At 33.8% G+C, this 8,130-nt stretch overlaps 1 non-coding gene across 1 annotated transcript; it reads left to right on the plus strand.

Annotated features, from left to right (window-relative positions):
• The first annotated feature begins 2,254 nt into the window (after positions 1–2,254).
• LOC116594571 lies at positions 2,255–2,361 on the plus strand. Its single transcript, XR_004287285.1, has one exon. It is a non-coding gene; the product is annotated as a U6 spliceosomal RNA (small nuclear RNA).
• The last annotated feature ends 5,769 nt before the right edge of the window (positions 2,362–8,130 follow it).

Genomic DNA, 8,130 nt, shown 5'->3' on the forward strand with positions numbered 1-8,130 from the left:
CAAGACCAGCTGGGGCTGAGAGGGTTCTCTACAGTTACCTGTGGAGGGTCTGTTACGCCAGTCTTTTGGGGCATTTTCTAGTTTTTATACTGATGTGGGTGTTATCTAGTTGTATCAATGGGATGAGGTGATCTTAGGATCCTTACTCTGCCTTCTTGCCCGTAAGTCCATAAATGAACTTTGTTTTGAACTTTGTATAAATGTTATTAAACAGTAATATCTTTTCAGTGTCTGGCTTCTTTTAGGCAGTATTGTACTTGAGATTGTTACATGTTATACAGTGTGGTTGATTCATTTTCATTATGTGTCATATTCTCTTATATAAAATACACCTCAGTTTATCCATTCAGCTATTGATGGAAGTTAATTGTTTTAAGGTGAGAGCAATGATGAATAACAGCATTATGAACATTCTTATAAATATCTTACGTGCATATAAGGACACATTTGTGTTAAATACAAATAGGGATAGGATTTCTGGATCATAGGATATGCATAAATTCAGAATTAGTGGAGGGATTAAACCATTTTCCATAAGGTTTATATAAATATACACTTTCACAAACAATTTATGAATGAATTCCAGTTTCTCCATACCCTGGCCCAAACTTGGTATTTTTAAAAATGTACTGTCAATCTAGCATGTGTGTTTTATAATACAGCTTAACTTTTTTCTAGGTTTCTTATACCATGTTGATCCAGTTTCTGGTTTATTTGCTTCATTTCTGCCATTATATCTTATGTCTCATTACTCCTAATGGGCTTATAAGTTTTTCTTTTATTGTTATTTATTAGGGTTGCAGCAAGGAATGGAGTTATATGTATGTGTACAATCCTCTAATTTTTCACTAGACATCCATGTGATCCATTTTCCTGTATAAAAAACAATAAAATGCACTTATCTAAAATATTCTCAAAATGAATACTTTTTGTATTCAAGTGGAGTACTTATCAGTAAATACACCTTTCCTTTCTTGCTCTAGTAAAGTCCATTATATTAGGTAGAATTAGTTAAACTTACTTTATTTTAGTTACTCAAATTTTTAAAATATTTAATTTATTTATTTGACACATAGAGATCACAAGTAGGCAGAGAGGCAGGCAGAGAGAGGGGGGAAGTAGGCTCTCTGCTGAGCAGAGAGTCTGATGCGGGGCTTGATCCTAGGACCCTGAGATCATGACCTGAGCTGAAGACAGAGACTTAACCCACTGAGCCACCTAGGAACCCAGTTACTCAAATTTTTTAGGCTTATTTTAGTCTATGTGGTTTCCCTGCCAACCCCCCCAATAGGTCATTAAAGTTATAACAATATTTTAAATTTAGAAACTCAAGAACTTGATGTCAAGTTTCTTGTTGCTAATTTTATACCTACAGTTTATTCCTAAATGCAATAAAATCCTGGTTTAATTCTCTAACCATACAAATATAGTATATTAAATAAATAACTGAAATAAAAAAAATTTCTTTATCTATGGAAATTCCAGTTTAATAATTTCTAAATTTAGGACATACTTTTGAGGACCATACCAAATAATAATTTATGACTTAGTTTTAAAAAGTATGATCCTTAGATTGACAATAAAATTATCTGGCAAATAATTAGGTAACTAGCCATACTAAAAAATCATCTTGACATTTTAATAAAACCCAATTTTAAGCACTTCTAAGTTACATGTTTTAAAGATACCCCAAATTCTATCTAGCCATACAGTTTCCTTTATGCATGAGTATGTGGAAAATAGATGCAATATCTTTATAGCAAGACTTCTTCAGTAGATAGCACTAACAAGAAATGGGATATTTCTTTTTATAGGGTTGAGGTAAGTTATTGAAGCCCAGACCCTACTTCTTACTCCTCTTCCTCCAAATCTGAGCCAATAAACAAAGTAAATAAGATAATAATTTTATGAATCACCAAGCAAATTCCCAATACCCAATATTCCAGGTGCAGAGTTTCCTAATACCTGTTGGTGTCAGGGAAAACAGTTCAGGTAAGAGGACTAAATGAAAGAGAATAAATGTATCTGGTAGACAGGCTTGAGTTTATTTTTGTGAGCAGGAGTATGAAACAGGTATGGCCAAACTCTAAGGGATAATTATTTTTATGGGGGGCAAGGGGAGGAGGAGAGAGAACACAAAATTCATGAACATGGCTTGACTAGTGATATGGCCTACTAGTAATACACAGATGAGTATAAAGAAATTGACAACAAACAAATTCATCAATTTATTTCCTTGGGGGGCAGGGGGGCGGTGCTCGCTTCAGCAGGACATATACTAAAATTGGAATGATACAGAGAAGATTAGCATGGTCCCTGGACAAAGATGACATGCAAATTTGTGAAAAATATCCATATTTTTGTCCTGGGTTGGGCTCCTTGCTTAACAGGGAGCCTGCTTCTCCCTCTGCCTGCTGCTCCCTCTGCTTGTGCATGCTTGTGCGCTCTCTCTCTCTGTCTCTGACAAATAAAATCTTTAAAAAATTATTTTTGGGGGTGGGGAAGTGGGTAGTGAAGGATACAGTATTTAAAGTGTTTTTTCAATTATTTATTCCAAATGAAAAGAGATGTATTAATTTGCTAGGGCTTCCATAACAAAATACCACAAAGCAGGATTCTTAAACATAGTCGTGAAGATGAAGTTAGAAGATCAAGATCAAGGTGTTGGCAGGCTTAGTTTCTTCTGAAGCCAATCTCTTTGGCTTGTAGATATATAATTGCCTTCTCCACCTTTATGTGGCCTTTTCACTGTGTGTGGGCATCCCTGGTATCTTTCCAACTTTTTACATGGACATAAGTCCGATTGAATTAAACCTCATCCATCTGACCTCAATTAACCTTAATTATCTCTTTAAAAGGTATATGTTTAAATACAATCATTGTCTAAGATACTGGCAGTTAGAACCTAAATGTATGTATTTGGTGGAAGTGGTGGGGGACACAAAACATAGTCCTTAACAAAAGGTAGAATTTTGCATAGATGCTTTCTATTTATAAGGTAGGCATGCCTTTTCTCTCTGCCACCTAATAAAATACTAATTTGAATATAGACCTCAAATGCATGTATTCAACAGTTACATGCAATTTTATGTAACTGGTTGTATTCCTTTTATCAATAAATGATTTTGAAAGTAAAAGCATAGTAAAAAACTGATTAGGGACACAATTTCCATAGGGCCCAAAACAAGCATACAATGTTTTTAACTCTATCTGACGTATAACAAATACTAATATTTATATTTTTGTTAATAATGAAATGAAAAAAAATAGAGAAATCATGGTGGTGTAATAGGAATCTTATTTATTCTATTTAAAACGTCTACCAGATATTCCACAGGCACTTCGAACTCACCAATTTAAGAGCAACTGTGATTGCTCTTAAATATGATTTCTTGAGAATGCCTGGAAAATGTAGGAGCCCTTGTTAACTTCCCACTCACAATTCCAGTCACCAAGCCCTTTATATTCTACCTCCCCAAACCTGTCATGCATATGTTCCTTTATTTTCATGCCTAATGTCACTGTGTAGGGATAGACAAACATGTATTTTAAGCTGCTTTACTGCATCATTTCCTTAGCTGTTATACCAGCCTCCACCTTTACTACCTTTATACAAATTTCCTAATTTTTCAGTGAGATCTTTGTAAAACAGAAACCTGATAACACCAAAACTTAAATTTCTTCCTGTTCTCATCACCAGCAAGATGCTGTTGGAAATCTTCCTGGGGGCATACGTATCTTGTCACCTTGCTGTCTGTCTACATTTCTCACCCTTGTGGCCAAATATCCACCATGCTTATATTCAAGTATATTTAAATTTCTCATAGATTGGATCATTAAGTTTTATATGTTAATTACTCTGTCAGGAAATACACCTATTCTTGTTTCCCTCCTGGCTATCTCTTCCTTGACCTTCAGACTAAAATAGTTTCCTCTTCATAGGAAGTAATTCCTATTACTACCCCGTTCTTTAGGACTTTAGTACTTACCTACTTTACTGCTAAAGCAACTCATGTGTATAGCTCAATAGGATTAATACTACCATAATCATTTGTTCACGTGTCTGCATCCTTGTGTAGCTTGTGTATTCCTTGGACTCAGCATTAATATTTGGTGCCTTTGTTTGCTTGCATTACTGTTTTTCTTTTTTTATAAATAAAGCAATAAATATTTGGCAAGAGGAGACTTGGAAAAGTTGCTTCCTTTAACAAGTAATATTCATTCTATTTCATGATACAAATTTAAAATCTAGATTTCAAGATTCTAAGGCAAAGAGATTAGAAAACATTCTTTCTATTCTAAATGTAAAATAAACTGATGTTTGAAAAGAGAAAAATGTAAAATAAGCAGATGTTTAGGGGTGAGATTTTTGAATGAAGTGAGAATGACTCTTGAATTAGAAGCCTGCTTGGATTGAACATGAACGCATTATATATAAATGCATATCTAATGAAACCTTTGTGGATTAACTATTTCAGTAATTTATTTATTTCTGGTGTGTCACTTAACAACTTCATTTATTTTTGTGAATTCTCTGAGGTTAACTGCACTTGCCTGGACTAGTCTTGTTTGCTCCATGTGGTACTACTTGTACTGCTTTCATCTTGTGGCCTGAGGAGGGCTGGGGTATTCAAAATTACTTACTCATGTAAGCTACAATTGGTGCTGGCTTTTGGCTAAAGATTCAGGTAGGGGTTGAGAGAGTTTTGACTTGCATAAAAGGAGTGAGATAGATAGATGAGACGTCAGATTTGAAAAATTTGATTGTAGAGATTCTGTCATGTTCAGGAATTTGACTATTCATAATAATCATTGGAGAAGGATAAATATACTAAGCAAGAGACTTTTAAAATGTCTGTCTTTTCATTTTTTTTTAATGAGGATAATTTTAGTACCTGTACAAAAGATTGTTGGGAGTAGAAAGGAACCACTTGGGATGTAGGAGTTTCTGAAAAGGCAGATATAAAACAATAACAGCTGGGTAAAGTATTTGAAAGACAAATATATAGTAGGATTTGACTGACTGCGTGGGAAGAAATGGGAGAGACCATGTTTGTAGTTGACATTGAAGCTTTAAGTTTGGAGAAATCGACTCTTTTGACCTCATTCATGGAGATAGAAACACGAGAGAGTGCAAACTCTGGGGGAAGGTAATGAGTTCAGTTTAATTTTTTTCTAAAATGGAGATGGCTTTGAGATTTTCAGGAACTGAAATATGGCTGTCAATGTGAAAGAGAAAAGGGGGCTAAAGGTATAATATGCAGTTATCAGGAACGTACTATGGAAAAATAGCATTAATCAGGATGAGACTGTCACTGTTACCTATTATTGTAGGACTATAAACTGATTCAACAATACAGTAAAAGAAACCAAATAGCATGAAAAATGCTCCTATCAGAATAAGTAGGAAGAAAATATGCTGAATATATAATGTGTATTCAATAAACATCGTTTAGTTATCAGATTCAGAGATTATATCTTGTCTTCCTCATCCTTGCTGCCTGTTTGAGCTAACTCTTATACTGGACAGCATGGATAATGAGAATTTGCTTATATGACTAAATGGTACAGTCCTTTAGACCTACCTTTTAGTTGCTCTTTTTGTTAAACAAAATGAAGATTTTTTTTTTTCAAGTATCAAAGTAATGACTGACGGGAAAAATCAGCTTTGATTCCTTCTTTTGTAACTAGACATTTGATGATCAATTCAAGGGTTAGTAATGAGAGACCCAGAGACCATTTGCTGAAAAATTTTAAACAGTGGTTCCTCAAAAATGTCAATATAATAGCCTGGAATGTTTATAGCAGAGTGCAGAAAATTATGTGTATTCCACATAATACCTACCTTGAAGCCAGATTTTGATTATAACAACAGGATGAAACCTCAGGATGGAAACCACAGAGCTGGGGCTCATTAATAATATGTATATGGAGAAAATATGATAGATATAATAATAATATATAAAAACTTCCAAAAAATTTTATACCAGAAATAGTTTAATATATCTGAAGTGTGACAAGTACATTTTTAATGTTTTTACAAATCCTGGACCTATTTTTTTATCATTATATAACTAGTATATTTTTTTCAGAAAACTCCAAAATTATATTAAAAAAAAACTCTACATTTAGGTATATAAATGTGTATTAATATATGTATTATATCTGTGTGTATATAATTTACATTTTATAATTTAAAGAATTACCAAGAGCTATGAACATTTTCTTATTAAATAATCCATTTATCTTCGTAGAAGTAAACTTTATGGCTGCATCATAGTTTATTTCCTAATCTTGAGAAATTATAATTTAAAATTATTAGAAGGCATACAGTGATATTGTAGTATATGAAGCAGTTATGAAAGAAATAGTCTCCAGAAATGAACAAAGAGGTGAAACCAAAAGAAGAATAAAATGACTATAGAATATTTGTATGCAACAGTGATTAAATAAGGTGGTAGGAGGAGTGGGGTTGGTGGGGAGAGTGAGTAGGAAAGACTTTGAAAGCCACACTTGAGAGATCAAATTTTATCCTGAAGGTATGTTTGTGTGTACAGAGGCATACCTCAGTAAAACCAGTGTTTTTGAAAGATAATCAAGTGGCCATATGTTACAAAAGTACAGTAGGAAGAAACTGAAGAAAAGGAGATCTATAAATAGGTTGCTGTTTTCATCACAGCCAGATAAAAGTGCTTGTCATAAGGAATGGAAAGAAAGAGGCAGATTAAGGGAAAACTTTTTAATAACAAAGTCACATAATCCAGTCACTCTGATCAGAGTGAAAAAACAAATATTATATTGATATTGAACAGGAAATTGGAAGCTATTACAACACCCCACCTCAAAATTGTAGTGCCTATTTGGAGAATAAAATGAGATTCATTGTTCAGTTCTGAATAAATAACAAGTGAATTTAACTATGCAGAAGTCACCAGCAATGTTGGAGCCTTGAGCAGAGAATAAGCTCTTTCAAGATAAAGAATGGGAATTAATAGAAAATGTTTGAGAGTACGTTAAGGGAGTGTCCAGGTAGGAAGACAAGAGGAGGAGGATAATCAGGTGAGAAGGAAGAGAGGCAAAAGGGGATGGGGTTTGAGCAACGGTATCACATTCTAGAAAGGAATACAATAATAAGTATTTGAAAGACTATTGGATTTGGCAAAGTTCCTGGGTGATTTCAAGAAGGGAATTTATGGGAGATTGAAATAAGATTGCAGACTAAGAATAATGAAATACAGTAAATGTCTTCATTCAGCCTGTAAGAGTGACTATTTAAAGGAAAGAGGAGAGATACTGTATAAATTGGTAGGAGGGAGGTGTCTTGTTTTGTTGTTTTTTAAAAGAAAACCATAAGTTTGAAAACCAAATCAGCAGGAAAAAACCTTTCAATCACTCTACTTTTTTAGGAATTTATCTGGAAATTTGGGGCCCAATTTTTTACCCTTTGGCCATCTCCATAATAAATGGAAGACCAAATGCAGCATTTGCGTGATGGTTAGAAGAAAGTAAACAGGCGTGCCTGTTGTGTCTATATGGACCTATAGATTTGTGTATCATGTTTTCCACGAAATTTCTTAAACTCTTTTTTTCAGTCCCTTTAATATCTTCAGCTTCTGAAGTTTATGGTAGCAGTTGGTTATGGAGTACTTTGACATTTAGATAGCATTCTTTATCATAATATATACAAATCAATATATATTTGCATTTGAAGACAGTTTATTAACAAAAGGAATATTTACAAAACTGTACATGCAGTAGAACTATGAAGGTTACTTTGGAGTTTAGTAACATCAAACCTCTTACCACTCCTAGTTCTGTTGGAAAATGGGTGAGGTGTTGGTTATAGAAACCCAAAAGATCAGTAATTCTATAGAATTGGCAGGTACCTTCAGCCAAAGGAGATTGCCATCTCAAGCCTCCTTGCAGGAAAGATACAGGGGAAAATAACCTGGCTGTTTTGTTCTCTCTCCCTTTGGTCTCCTACTAGTGTTTCCTATTGGCCAAATCCAACCTGAATTTAAAACACATGGAAAATTGCTAATTTAATTCTTACAAATCTGCCTCACAGAGCAGAGTTGTTTTTTTTTTTTAAATTTTTTATTTTATATAAACATATATTTTTATCCCCAT

Source organism: Mustela erminea, chromosome 6 (genome assembly GCF_009829155.1).
Source record: "Mustela erminea isolate mMusErm1 chromosome 6, mMusErm1.Pri, whole genome shotgun sequence".
Taxonomy (NCBI): Eukaryota; Metazoa; Chordata; class Mammalia; order Carnivora; family Mustelidae; genus Mustela; species Mustela erminea.